Consider the following 11,859-nt stretch of genomic DNA (forward strand, 5'->3'; position numbering starts at 1 on the left):
TATATATTGAGGTGTTCTTATGTTGGTGCACATATATTTACACTTGTTATCTTTTCTTAGATTGATCCTTTGATCATTATGTAGTGTCCTTCTTTGTCTCTTGTAACAGTCTTTATTTTAAAGTCTATTTTGTCTGATGTAAGTATTGCTACTCCAGCTTTCTTTTGATTTTCATTTGCATGGAATACCTTTTTTCATCCCCTCACTTTCAGTCTATATGTGTACCTAGACCTGAAGTGGGTCTCTTGTAGACAGCTCTTGTTTTTGTATCCATTCAGCCAGTCTATGTCTTTTGGTTGGAGCATTTAATCTATTTACATTTAAGATAATTACTGATATGTATGTTCTTATTGATAGTTCGTTAAGTGTTTAGGATTTGTTTTTGTAGGTCTTTTTTCTTCCCTTCCTCTTTTGTTCTCTTCTCTTGTGATTTGATAACTATCTGTAGAGCTATGTTTGAATTGCTTTTTCTTTTTTTGTGTGTGTATCTATTGTAGATTTTTGGTTTGCAGTTACCATGAGGTTTTGACATAGCAGTCTATATATATAATATATATATATATATATATATATGATTGTTTTAAGTTGCTGGTCTTTTAATTTCAAATGCATTTCCAATATCCTGCATTTGTACTCTCCTCTTCTCATGATTGATTGTTTTGATATCTTATTTGTGGGTGGATGATTTCCTACCTTTACTGTATGTGCCTTTACTGGTCAGCTCTCCCATTTGTAAGTTTCTTGCTTCTAGTTGTGGCCTTTTCTTTTCTGCCTACAGAAGTTCCTTTAGCATTCATTGTAAGGCTGGTCTGGTGGTGCTGAATTCTCTTAGCTTTTGCTTTTCTATAAATCTTTTGATTTCTCCATTGAATCTGAACAAGAACCTTGCTTGGTACAGTATTCTTGGTTGTAGGATTTTCCCTTTCATGAGTTTAAGTATATTGTGTCATTCCCTTCTGGCCTACAAAATTTCTGCTGAAAAATCAGCTGATAACCTTATGGGGATTCCCTGTTTGTTATTTATTGCTTTTCCTTTGTTGCTTTTAATATTTTCTCTCTGTCTTTAATTTTTGTCAGTTTGATTACTATGTGTCTTTGCATGTTCCTCCTTGGGTTTATCCTGTATGGGACTCTCTTTGCTTCCTGCACTTGGGTAACTGTTTCCTTTCCCATGTTAGGGAAGTTTTCAGCTATAATCTCTTCAAATATTTTCTCAGTCTCTTTCTCTCTCTCTTCTCTTTTTGGGACCACTATAATGTGAATGTTTGTGTTTTAGTGTTGTCCCCAATGTCTCTAAGACAGTCCTCATTTTTTTTTCAATCATTTTTCTTTATTATGTCCTGCAGCAGTGATTTCTACCAATCTGTGTTCCAGCTCACTTATTCATTCTTCTTCCTCATTTACTCTGCTATTGATTCCTTCTAGTGTATTTTTCATTTCAGTTATGGTATTGTTCATCTCTGTTTATTCTTTAAATTTCTAGCTCTTTATTAAACAATTCTTGTATCTTCTCAGTCTGTGCCTCCATTCTTTTTTTTTTTTTTTTTTTTTTTTTTTTTTTTTTTTTTTTTTTTTTAAACATCTTTATTGGGGTATAATTGCTTTACAATGGTGTGTTAGTTTCTGATTTACAACAAAGTGAATCAGCTATACATATACATATGTTCCCATATGTCTTCCCTCTTGCGTCTCCCTCCCTCCCACTCTCCCCATCCCACCCTTCCAGGCTGTCACAAAGCACCGAGCTAATATCCCTGTGCCTTGCGGCTGCTTCCCCCCAGCTATCTACCTTACTACGTTTGTTAGTGTGTATATGTCCATGACTCTCTCTCGCCCTGTCAAAACTCACCCTTCCCCCTCCCCATATCCTTAAGTCCGTTCTCCAGTAGGTCTGCGTCTTTATTCCTATCTTACCCCTAGGTTCTTCATGACATTTTTTTCCCTTAAATTCCATATATATGTGTTAGCATACGGTATTTGTCTTTTTCTTTCTGACTTACTTCACTCTGTATGACAGATTCTAGGTCTATCCATCTCATTACAAATAGCTCAATTTCATTTCTTTTTAAGGCTGAGTAATATTCCATTGTGTATATGTGCCACATCTTCTTTATCCATTCATCCGATGATGGGCGCTTAGGTTGTTTCCATGTCCTGGCTATTGTAAATAGAGCTGCAATGAACATTTTGGTACATGACTCTCTTTGAATTTTGGTTTTCTCAGGGTATATGCCAAGTAGTGGGATTGCTGGGTCATATGGTAATTCTATTTGTAGTTTTTTAAGGAACCTCCATACTGTTCTCCACAGTGGCTGAACCAATTCACATTCCCACCAGCAGTGCAAGAGTGTCCCCTTTTCTCCACACCCTCTCCAGCATTTATTGTTTCTTGATTTTTTGATGATGGCCATTCTGACTGGTGTGAGATGATATCTCATTGTAGTTTTGATTTGCATTTCTCTAATGATTAATGATGTTGAGCATTCTTTCATGTGTTTGTTGTGTGCCTCCATTCTTTTTTCAAGATCTTGGATCACCTTTACTACCATTACTCTTAATTCTCTTTCATGCAGATTGCCTATGTCCACTTCACTTAGTTGTTCCTTTAGGATTGTTTCTTGTTCCTTCATCTGGAACATATTTTTCTGTCATCTCATTTTGTCTAAGTTTCTGTGTTTGTGGTTGTCATTTCTCAGGCTGTAGGTTTGTAGTTTCTCTTGCTTCTGGTGTCTAGCCCCTGGTGAGTGAGGTTGGCCCAGGGGCTGTGCAGGCTTCCTGGTGGGAGGGACTGGTGCCTGCCCACTGGTGGGTGGGGCTGGTCCTTGTCCCTCTGGTGGGCAGGGTCATGTTAAGGGGTGTGTTTAGAGGTGGCTGTGCACTCAGGATGACTTTATGCAGCCTGTCTGCTGATGAGTGGGGCTGTGTTCTCACCCTGTTTGTTGTTTGGGCTGAGGTGTCTCAGCACTGGAGGCTGCAGGGTGTTGGGTGGGGCCAGGTCTTGATGCCAAACTGGTGACCTCCAGGAGAGCTCGCATCGATGAATATTCACTGGGTCCTCCACCACCTGTGTCCTTGCCTGCACAGTGAGCCACAGCTAACCCCTGCTTCCCCAGGAGACCCTCCACTATCCACAGGTAGGTCTGTCCCAGTGTCCTATGGAGTCACTGCTTTTCCATGGTCCCAGTATGTGTGAAACCTTGTGTGCACCCTCAAAGAGTGGAGTCTCTGTTTCTTCCTGTCCTGTTGAGCTCCTGCACTCAAGCTCCACTGGCTTTCAAAGCCAAATGCTCTAGGGACTCCTCATCCCAATGCCAGACCCCCAGGCTGGGGAGCCTGACATGGGGCTTAGAACTCTCACTCCTGTGGGAGAAACTCTGTGATATAGTTTCCAGTTTGTGGATCACGCAGCCAGAGAGCATGCGATTTGATTGTGTCACGAATGTACCCCTCTTACCACTTCACTGTGACGTCTTCTTAGTATGTACGTAGAATATCTTTTTTAGCAGCTTCCAGTCTTTTTTGGTTGTTCAGCAGTTAGTTGTGATTTTAGTGTTTTCATTAGAGGAGGTGAGCTCAAGTCCTTCTATTCCACCATCGTCTCCCTCTCCAGATTTGTTTTAATTTCACAATTCAATATTAATTTTCAAGTTGAACTCACTGGGCAGACATGCATGGCACAGACTAAGGACAGAAGTGTCCTGTAAATGTCTGGAACTGTGAACCCCAGAGGCAACATGTCCAGTTTCACCAACCACTTCTGAGCAGGCTTCTCCTGCCTCTTTCCCAGTTGGCCACCTCCACTCTCGCCTCTATCCCATCCTTTTAAGTTTGTTACACAAGAACCAATTTGAGAACAAAAAATAGTTTATTTACTTTGCATTCCCAATATTTTGTATTCCCAGGTCTATTTTAATATTTGTAAAAGGAATGAATAGGTAACAAAGGTTAGAAATAGAAAGATCAACAAAAATGTAGAGTCCAGGTTTACACTCTTCCCTCTGTCACTTACATGTCACCAACATTGGATAAAGCATTTCAGCTCTCTGGGTCTCAGTTTCCTATATGGTAAAGTGATAGAGTTGGACTAGATAATATCTGAGCTTTTCCTGACCTAAAAGTTCTATGAACCTCTGAGGGGGCTACTGTCTAGACACCTTTGGGACAAACATTCCTAAATGTATACCCTATTCTAATGTCTTATAGCTATAAGAAGATAAAACTCCCTGAACTTAATATCTTTTCTCTCCTGTTTAAAATCCATCAATATCCTCTATATCTTTTTTCCACGTCTATGTGATGCCAGTAATAAATAAATTTAATATCACTGTGAGCTCTGGAAAGACAGCTTTCATTCAGGTTTTTATATCTTCCTTAGTGATTGCAAATAATATGGATTCAACACCTGTTTATTGAGTAAGTTGTTAAAGAATGCTGATCTTTAACCTTTTTTCTTACTTATTTTTTAATGTTTTAACCTTTTTCCATTTTCCCTTTTCCACTGATTCCAACTATACAAGGGTCCTGCATGCTGAATCTATATCTTTATCAGTAATATAAAATTTTAAAACTTTAGTCCAGATAAATATTGACTCATGAGCTTTGTAAATAATCATTATCTACTTTCCTAAATCAAGTATACCAGCATAGGGTGAGTAATTATATTTTGGTACCTAATTCTTGCTTTAGCATAACTGAACCTACCCACATCTGCTACTCACAGATGAAAATATAGAAAATGATTAAAAATAAGAGTGAGGAAATCAAGAAGAAACAATCTGAGAAGAAATTCAAGCAAGAGAATTAAGACATCATTGGCAGTTTTCTTTTAAGATTGAAAGGCATAAAAAGACACATGTAGTAAAGAGAGAAAGATAAAACAGGAAAAAATTGACTCTGTGAGAAAGGATATGATAAAAATGTTTCTCAGGTCCAACCCTAGAAATCTAGGTAGATATTTCTATTGGAAATACTTGCCTTAGTCCAATTTTTTTTACGTTTCTTTTCATGTATCAAAGCAATCAGAGGATGTGAAAGTGTTTTGGATTAATTAGTAGCCAATGATTTTGAAGTGCTTCTAAACACAGGTTCTTAATTAGAATGGAAAAAACGTACTAGGACATCCTGTTAATGGAACTACTGACTAATTGAGAAAAAAAGTGAGCTAGAACACTAAGACTAGGAGCTTTCAGGGTATATGGAGAAGTTCAAAGTACATAACCTCAAAGTCAAGGATATGGAAGGATAAGAATGCTTTGGACGTATTTAGAGAACTGAGATTGGAGAGGAGGTAGTTTTCAACCTGAATAGCAGGTTGAAATATAAGTAATTCAGAGCCTGGCTGATGCAAGAGAGAGAGAGAAAGAGAGAGAACGACAGATTGGATGTGGCAGCCTGCTTACATTATGGAAGTAGAACAAACACACAGAAGAAACAAGAAAGAATTCATCCTAGTAAAAATAGGTGGCAACGTAATAGAGAGCTTTCAAGCACAGTATCACCAAAATGACCTTGTGGAAAGATCTTAGCTCTCATGGGAATTCAGAGGGCCTGGTTTTGAAGTCTCAGCCCCAAACCAAAATAGCTGAGTGACCACAGGCAAGGAATTTCTTATCTAGGATCATTCAGTGGTATACACTTCAGCTTGCATTGACCCAGTTCTGAGCCAGGCACAGCCAGGAGTGGGAGGGGCACGGCTGTGAGTGAGGTCTGACTTTGCCCTCAGGGAGCTTAGATTCTAGAGGAATAAACGTGATAAGGGCTTTCTGGTTCAGAAGAGAAAGATTGTTAACTAACACACTGTGAGTCTTGAGAAAAGAAACAATTAATTCTCCCTTTGGGGAGCAGAAGAGAAATGTTTAAAACTGGCTTAAAATACAGCATAAGCAAAGGCTGAATGTCATTTCATGGCTCATGAGCTGACTGATGTCAACTGGAGTGTGGGTTGTAGTGCAGACGAGTCTGGAAAGTTGTTAGAGATTGGGCCTTGCAAGAAATGTCATGTTTTGATCTTTTGGTAACTGACTGCAACTACAATTTTTTTTCAACATGCATAATCTGATCTAACCATTAATCTTAAAAATATTTTTCAAAATTGGCTATTTCAACAGCTAAGTGTGTGTCACTAGCTATTTCAAAGGCCATTTAAACAATTGTGTGGCCATTTGCAAATTGAAAGTTAATATAGCACATTGTTTAAGGACAAACTCCAGAGTTAGACACTTGGGTTCACATCTCACATTTGCCACTTATTAGGTGTATGAATTGGGCATGTTACTTAATCCCTCTGTGTCTCAGTTTCTTCACCTATAAGATACATGTGCATGGCATATAGCAATCATTCCACAACCGTAGGCTGTATGAAAGGAAAGACAATGACCATCACAATGATATGAAAGAGAGAAGGAATAATGAAGGTCACGTGCCAGTGAAAAAACCCACTGGGATTAGTCAATGAATTCTGTGACGTTGCAGGATATCAAAATCAACATATAGAAATAAGTTGTGCTTCTATACACTAACAATGAAATATCTGAGAAGAAATTTTTAAAAATCTCATTCACAACAGCTTCAAAAATAGTAAAATACTTAGGGACAAGTTTAACAAAGGAAATGAAAGATTTGTGCAATGAAAACTAGAGGGCTTTAGTGAAAGAAATTGAAGAAGACATGAGCAAATGGAAAGATATCCTGTGTTCATGAAGCGGAAAAAGTAATATTGTTAAAATTTGGTCTACCCAAAGCCATCTCTAGATTCAATGCAAGCCCTATCAAAATTGAAATTATATTTTTCACAGAAATAAAAAAAAATCCTAAAATTTATATGGAACCACAGAAGACTTTGAATAGACAAAGAAATTCTGAGAAAGATTAATAAAGTCAGAGGCATCACACTTGCTGATTTCAAAGTACAAATCTCTAGTAATTAAAACAGTATGATACTGGCAGAAAAACAGACATGCAGACCAATGGGACAGAATAAAAGGCCAAGAAATAAACTCCTACATATATGGTGAACTAAAACTTGACAAGGGAGCCAAGGACATTCAACGGGGAAAGGATATTCTCTCTAACAAATGGCGTTGGAAAAACTGGATAACCATATGCAGAAAAATGAAATTGGACCCCTTTCTTATACCACTCACAAAAATTAACTTGAAGTGGATTAAAGACTTAAACGTAAGCCCTGATACTGTAAAACTTCTAGACGAAAATACAAAGAAGCAGCTGCTTGACATTGGTCTCAGCAATGATTTTTTTGGATATGACACCAAAAGCACAAGCAACAAAAGCAAAAAAATCTATAAATAGGACTACATCAAACTGAAAAGCTACAGCAGGGCTTCCCTGGTGGCGCAGTGGTTGAGCGTCCGCCTACCGATGCAGGGGACACGGGTTCGTGCACCGGTCCGGGAAGATCCCACATGCCGCGGAGCGGCTAGGCCCATGAGCCATGGCCGCTGAGCCTGCGCGTCCGGAGCCTGTGCTCCGCAACGGGAGAGGCCACAACAGTGAGAGGCCTGCGTACCCCCCAAAAAAAAAAAAAAAGAAAAGAAAAGCTACAGCAAAAGAAATAATCCATAAAATGAAAAGACAATGTACAGAATGGGAGAAAATATTTACAAATTGTATATCCAACAAGTGGTTAATATTCGAAATATATAAAAAACTCATACAACTCAATAGCAAAAACAAACAAGCAAACAAACATTTTAAATGGACAGAGGAACCGTATAGACATTTTTCCAAAGAAAAAGAACCACAGGTCCAAATGGCCCACAGGTACATGAAAAGATGGTCACTATCACTAATCACTGGGGAAGTGTTGATCAACACCACAATGAGATATCACCATTAATTGTTTTTCTATCGCTTTTAGCATCTTGATTTCTCGTCAAGAAAAGCAAAAATTCAAGAATTTAAATATATATTATTCAGATATATATATATATTTTTGATCAAGAGCAAACAAGTAAATAAATAGCCCTTTTTGCATGTATGAAAGCAGTGATTCTTGACACGTGGTCCCCAAAGCAGCAGCAATAAAATCACCTGGGCCTTATTAGAGATGTAACTTCTCTTGGCTCACCTCAGACTTACTGAATCGGAAGCTCTGGGGTGTGGGTCCAGCACTAGGTGGTTTAACAAGCTCTCTGGGCGATCCTGGTGCACGCTGGCATTTGAAAACCGCTACGAGCTAAGGTTTTGCTCTACCTTGTAAGGAGCTTCTAGGGGTACTCAGGGAGAGGAATCCTTGCCCCTTCACTGCAAAAGTTTATGCAACCTAAGTAACTGGAGTAGGCAGAGCTTGCTCATTTGAGAACCCACCTTTTGTCCCAGGGAGGAGACACCATGCCACTCTGGTAGTTATGTCACGTGTATTTGCATCTCATCTTCCCTAGGAGACAGGGCAATGTTTCAAATGGGAATAGACTTTTAATCATGTATGCTCTTTTTAAGTTCTCAGCTAAGTTCCTTATAGTGCCAAAGAGAACTTGAGATTTGTGCTGGGGATGAGAAAATGTTAATGCAAAATAACTCCGTGAAGAAGATAAATAAACAAAAAGAAATATTAAAACGACCACGATGGAAAAAAATTCTAAAAGTCAGCAAAAGCAAGCAACTTTAAAAATCTCTCTTGCCTTTTAAATCTTAAAACACAAGTGGAATTTACCAGCTAGAAGATACTGAAGCTCGTGAGAGTGAAAAAAACGACAACACATTTATTTAGCTAAGCATAGAAATAGCAGTTACAGTACCCTAGATAAAATTACAGGGACTGTAAATCTTTATCCTTTAGGGTATGCTGCTGGGATTAGGAAGAAAACCTACTTACGATTTATACTTTTAATAGTTCTGAGATTTCTAAGGGTCTTTCCTTTTTACTCCTTATATCTGCTTTGCCCAACCTTCTACGGTATTTGGAGGATACTCTCCATAGTGCAAATACACTGTATAAACATGATCTATGGTCAGTGTCTCAGTAACAACGACATCTTATTAATGCCTATTGTCAAGATACAGTGTCTTGTCGAAAAAGTTTTGAGTCCAAATTCTAAGTATTTCAGAGCAAATAGCTTCAGGAAATGGAAGAAAATTCAGTCAGCTGTGAATTTGGACTGAAGGGTTTTACCAGCCTGGTGAGACTTGGTGGGCTCAGCTGGGAGTTCCTAAACACAATAGCCAAGCAACCTCTGTGTCCTCGGCTTATATACAGACAAAGCACAGCATAGGTATTTCAAGAATACAGTGAGAAAAAGGGACATTTTCTCTGAGACTATAAAGAGCCATGAAGCTCCATCCACAGAGAAACTCAGTGCTGAATAAAGACAAGGATCTGGATAGACTGAGCAATAATGGTTTAATTTTTTAAAGTTATTTTAGCCTTTATTATCTAGTTTGGTTGTTTCTATTGATCAGATTCACCAGGTCATCACCCAATTCCCCAGACAGCTTTGAGTTATAAAATGGAAAGAAGCTGTTTACCCAGGGCAAAAATAAATGAGTTTTCCGCTGTGGGACCCACCTAATAATTCATAATGGAGTTGATCAAAACTAAATATCCTAAAAACCTTGATGCAAAAGTATTGTCAAAAGTTGCAGTGACACACGAGTGTTTTTGGAGGTGATGCGAAAAACATCTAACATAAAGAGAAAAATGAATCTCTTGGTGAAGCTTTAAGATTTATGGAATTGAGTAGAAAAAAATTTTTTCTTTAAGTTTCACTATAAGCCTCTTGAATTTCCAAGTAGGCAACTTGTAAAGCCAATCTTGATGAGAAGGTGATAAGACAGAAGTAGAGTAGAATAAAAATGATATGGAATGGACCTATGACCTACAATGATTTATGTTTCCTGCCCTTAACTTTCTGATCTTGATTCCTTAACCACCTAGAGGAAATTCCAAATAGGAAGGTGGTAAATGCAGGGAAAGCTACTGACGGCGCATATTCTCTGTTGAATACATAGCCTTATACTAACACTTTTACCTGGCTGGGACAAGCCTCGCCAATATAATATATGCACACTTCCTTTCTGACCCTGAATTTCTCAGCTCTCCTGAGGAGAAGACAGCTTTGATTCCTTACAAAGAGCCATGATATATTTTATCCTATTAAATCCTAAAACCTCTGTGAGATGCCAAAGAGGTCATCAAACCCCTTGCGCTCTACAAAGAGAGTCAGCAGAGTTCAGCCCGAGTTTGCAGCCAGGTTCTGTCCCTTAGTAGCTCTGGGAATTTGAGAAGTCACTCACCCTCTCTGTGCCTCAGTTTACTCATCTGTGAAATGGGGACAAAAATAGTACCTCCCTCAAAGGGTTGTTGTGAGGTTAAAATTAGTTAATATTTACATGTAAAGTGCTTAGAGTCCTGCCTGGCACGTAATAGGTGCTAAACACACAGGAGCTATTTGTACTCGATTTAGAGTCAGGCCTAACTGTGAATCCCAGTTTCATGGGACCCACCGGCTGTGTACCCTGGGAAAAGTCCCTTTATTCATCTGATCCTTGATTTCCTCGTGGGTAGTTTGGAGGTTACAAACTAAGATAAAATCTCACAGAGGTGTTGTGAAGATTTAAGGGGATAAAATGTGTCACAGCTCTTTGTAATCTGTAAGACTAAAAACTGACCAGGACGGTTGAGGAGTTTTGGTGTCAGAAATCAAATGTCCACACGTGATGCTGACCGAACTAGACAGCCTGTTTGCAGACCCTGACTTCGGGAATGCAGTCCAGACGGGGCTGGTAATACACGAATGTAAAACTGATCCCAATCCATCAGGCTATCAAAGCCGCACCTACCATAGGAAATGAAAATAGTAAAGATTTCACCTCTTACACAATGACCATAGCTTTCATTTCAGTGTGAGCACGATTCCCACTTACAAGACAAGTGTGTAATCAAACAATTTGTGTAATCAAATGTTGAGAAAAGCTAATGAAATACTACAAAATGTCAACTGTAAAATTAATTTCAGTGGGTCAAATTTGAGAATTAGAAAAGGGAAGTTGGTTGGGAGTAAGGTCATCCTGATAATTAGCCATCAGAAAAAGTCTCGCTGAGCATGACTGAGGTCACATTGAGGTTAGTTGCTAAGCTTCTGAATTATCATGAATCAGAAAGTGAATAGTAATCAGAAATCAGTGGAGAAACAAAAGACTTTCAGCTATGCAACATAAACAATAAAGGTTTACACTTTGACAATAAACACTTTCTTCAAGTCTCCAAATACAAGGCAATCATGACAAGCCAGGCAGAAGTGGGTGAAAGATTGAGGAGGGAAGGAACACAGCTTGACATCTGGTGAAGGGGCCATTTTAAGGGTTCCTATACAGGTATGGGTTTCCTCTAAACCAGGCAGGAAATGAAAGTCTCATCCCAAGGCCAATGGCATTTTTTCCACATGGTAAGTGATTTCCCCATAATTGTGTCCAGACAAACACACCCATGACTGGTTGTGGTGGTACCTGGTGGGTCCTGTCCCACAGTCCTCTTGGTCAGGGGCTCTGACTGCCTGCAGTACTAATTTTGGATGTAGCTGTCAGTAAATAAATGTGTAATAAATAAATTTTATATATGTTTTACCCAGTAATTTATTAAGAACATAAAGGAAGGAATCATGTCTTCTATTTATATTCTTTATAGTGTATTTGGCATAATTGAACATAATTGTAGGCAATTGTTAAAATTTAATTGAAGACCAGAAAGGACCTACTGTAGAGCACAAGGAACTATACTCAATATTTTGTAATAAACTAAAAAGGAAAAGAATCTTAAAAAGAATATATATATGTGTGTGTGTAACTGAATCACTCTTCTGTACACCTGAAGTGGAAACTAACACAACATAGTAAATCAACTAT

Source organism: Phocoena sinus, chromosome 12 (genome assembly GCF_008692025.1).
Source record: "Phocoena sinus isolate mPhoSin1 chromosome 12, mPhoSin1.pri, whole genome shotgun sequence".
In the NCBI taxonomy this organism is placed as follows: domain Eukaryota; kingdom Metazoa; phylum Chordata; class Mammalia; order Artiodactyla; family Phocoenidae; genus Phocoena; species Phocoena sinus.